Source organism: Triticum dicoccoides, unplaced genomic scaffold (assembly GCF_002162155.2).
Source record: "Triticum dicoccoides isolate Atlit2015 ecotype Zavitan unplaced genomic scaffold, WEW_v2.0 scaffold67858, whole genome shotgun sequence".
Lineage (NCBI taxonomy): Eukaryota > Viridiplantae > Streptophyta > Magnoliopsida > Poales > Poaceae > Triticum > Triticum dicoccoides.
This window is the reverse complement of record NW_021291315.1, coordinates 1-3,721: the sequence shown is the minus strand read 5'-3', so window position 1 is coordinate 3,721 and position 3,721 is coordinate 1. Positions and strand designations below refer to the sequence as shown.

The following is a 3,721-nucleotide window of genomic DNA, read 5'->3' as shown; positions in this document are numbered from 1 at the left end:
GTCCGACGGCTCAAAGGGCTGGTCGTCCTCTCCTCCTCCGACGGTGACGACCACAACGCCTCGTCCGATGACTCAGACGATCCTCCACCCGCCACCGATGCCTACAGCAGTGTCATTGACCGAAAGGGGAAAGGGCCGGCGAGGAAGTCGTGAAGATCCATCTTCTTCGCCTCAATGTCAAGTTCTTGGATGTAGTTTGAATTTGTCTGCCATATTATGTGCATTATGTGAACTTTGGCTATCTTTCAAACATCTGGTTTGTGATCTTTTGGTGAACGGATTGTGCATTTGTATGTCCGCTCATAATACACGTATTTTTTTTATCAATGTTGCATGGTTTAGTATGGATATAGGGGGGGTCAGATATGAGATACGTGGACGTGGACGACGACATTCGAGGACTGACCTGTCAGTGCCCGCGGATGCGCCCGAACGCTCCCACGAGTGTTTGAGGGGCCGAATTTTACCATGTTCGGCCGTAGATGCTCTAATAACACATAAATCACCATTCGGTAGCTAAGTCTTTGTTTTGGTTAAGTTGTGCATGACCAATATGTTCTTCTCGAACTCTCATAAGACATACCATATTGTAATTTAGAGAATCTTGTTGTCAGTGCCTAGCATTCTAAACTTTGTATCAAGCCCCTAATATGAAATCACGGCCTAGAAAAGGTGTCCACACTCAGTATGACAGTATCTCATACTCGCCGAGATAAATAGGGCCTTCTCACGGAGTCACGGTGGAGGTTGCATGGCCCTCGTTTTTTGCATCGCAGTATAGCGACGCCCCCCTCTTTGGCACCGGCGGCGTGGAAAGATGGGCGGTGGAGTTCGTCGTGGACTGGAAGAGAAGATGTGGGCAATTAGAAACCAGAGGCCGAGAGAAGAAAAGCGATGTACCCATGTAGCGAACGAACAAAACGACAAAGCGTGATGGAACTTTGGTAAGTGCCAAACACATGCAATTTACAGTGTGATGTGCGGGTTTACCAAGGAAACCAACATCCGGGTTAGGTAGGGCTCTCCCTTTTTTAGAGAGGATGAAGAATGTAAAGACATAACAAATTTATCCATGGACGGGCAGTAATACAAAAGAGAATCAATTAAAGGCATACCAATAATTACTCAGTTTCACATTTACACTGACAACTTCAGCTTTGAAATCTATGATTCACGGTTTTCGTGCCAAAGATGATGGCGTCAAGGTCTTAAATCCCAAAGTACCTCTCTAATTCCATAAAAAATTCAAAGAAATGTTATAAGGTTGTAGTTAGCAATTTTTCGTACGTGGATTGTTTCATTAATAATGTCACAATCCATTAGGTTTTTCTTTCTTATGATTCCATTGCCCATGATTTCCGATGAAATTGTTGGTCCACTCTAATCTACCATGAAAAATCGTATGTATTTGTGTGCAGAGTTGAACATCCATGCAATCATTCTATCACCAAGTTTTTCTTCCCTTGCAAAAAATAAATTCAGTTTTTCCTGAAAAAAAATATCATTTTTTTGCAAACCCGCTTATGAAAGACATTTTCATTTTGAATTTAGACAAGCTTAAAAAAAAATGGACGGAGCGGATTATAGGATCAACGATTACCTCTTTGGCCATAAAAAGAACGACTATCGCGTTCACGGCATGTAGCTTGCCCAATTGTGCCCTACCCAGTAAAGAAAAAATTGTGCCCTACCGCCCAAACAGGGCGCCGCCGCCAGCGCAAAACCAGCCTTCTCCGCCCAGGTGACCACCGAGCGAGCCAAAAGGAGAGGAGAGAATATAAGGTTGGTTGTAATGGGAGTATCATAGGTAGAATCATGCATACCAACGCAATTTTGATGAGGTGGCAAAGAATTAAATGAAGAAAGAGAGCCTTGATTATAATATCATGATACTGTATCATATTAAATGATGTGCTATTTTGAGTCATGCATGACAATAAATGTAGTCCTATATGATACCAATATATGATACCATGCAATACGGATGTAGTATCATACACTAGTATCATATGCATGATACTAGTATATGATACTCCCCATTACAGATAAACATGCATGGCAGGGACGTGGCCGGCACGGAGCGAACCGCACTTGCCGCCCGAGGAGGCGGTGCGGGTGGAGGCCAGGCGCGCGGTGCGGGTACTTCGACAACGTCGACCCGAGACGCCCGGCCAAGCCGCCGCGCAGCAACCCGTCAGACAGTAGGGCGGGCTATGCCGTGGTGGCTGCTGGAGGCGACTCATCGGAGCTTCACAAGCCCGACGACCTCGAGGCCAAGCCCCAGGTTGATGCCCTTTTCTCTCTTCTTATGTTGTTGGGATTACCGATGTTTTATTGTTGAATCATCGATCTAAGCGTGCTACATTGTCGGGCATAGAAGTTGGTGCTGGACGGGGAAGAGTACGTGGAGATGCAGCACTATGATGGGATCAACTGCATCGACAAGCAGCATCACATAGTAAGATTAGATTAGAGCCCTTGATGTTTTATGCGATTATGTAGTTTGTAGATTCAACATGTTTATCTGCAGGCATTTCATGTCTACAGCTCTGTTCTCTGAGTATGATTTTGTGCTCCAATATGCCTTATGGAATCAATTAGTAACCTCTTAGTGCGATCTTGAGTTTTAGTTCATAGTAATGGCGTGTAAACTGTTGATTGTATACACGAATGCTAGATCTAGAGCAGGTCCATCATTGAGTTATGCTAGAATTGGCTGGCTAACATAAGCACTGGAGTAAGTTAGACCAAACAAGCCCAATGCCATCGCAAAATTAACAGGTGTAACTTGGAAAACAAAATTCACCCAATGTAAGATTACAATTGAGTTATGTTTAGTTGATGGCTACACATTGACATATCAGATGGTACCCTATGGCAGTGCAATGAGCCAATGACAAATGGAGTAGCAAATGAGCAACAGTGCACTACAATACAAATGACAAATGAGCAGCAATGCACCACCAATAGGCTAATCTGGGGAAGGCATCGGCAGAAGTAGATCATTTTCATCACCGAGGCACTCTCCAACAAAACTCACCAAGCTTTTTGTGTTTGTGTGTCATTGTTTTTGCAGAACATGTTAATAAGGTGTGCAAGAGTAAGAAACCTGGTCAGTATCTATTTGTTGCACACAACATTACGAGAGATTTGAAACCTTGTAAGAACCTACTCATTGCATACAATATTAAAATTCATAAAGAAAAACTTGGTCATAACTCATCAGCCATATGTAACTAGTAGAAGTCCATAGTAAAGTCACAAGTGGTGTGAAAAGCATTCAAGATGTTTTAGGCTAGCAGTTGAGTATCTTCCTATTAGGAATTTGTTAAGAACTTGGATATTTTTTCTAGATGCTATCTCTGCTAGAACTGGATGAGGTTCTTTTCTCGACCCTAGAAAAGTGGTTTGTATTATCTCATTTTATCCATCCTGAAAGAAGGATTTTCCCTTGTTCCAAAGAAGTATGAATTCCTGGCCTTCTCAGCAAGTCAACTTCGTGGAAGTTCTGTTTGGTTGGTTGATTCTAATGATTCCGTGAAGGCCGAGGATATAAGAAAGTGGATGGGCCACTTTGAAGAAATTCGTTCAATATCTTAGTGTGCGGCTAGAGCGGGCTAGCTGTTCAGCTCCTCTAGAAAAATAATTGAAATCCTACCATGGGTTATGGAAGAGATTCCAGATATTGACGTCACCACTGATGGCACTAAAAACATATTTT

At 43.0% G+C, this 3,721-nt stretch overlaps 1 pseudogene; it reads left to right on the top strand.

The window, feature by feature from the left end:
- The first annotated feature begins 2,055 nt into the window (after positions 1–2,055).
- Positions 2,056–2,560, top strand: LOC119347436 (annotated as a pseudogene).
- Positions 2,561–3,721: the final 1,161 nt, after the last annotated feature.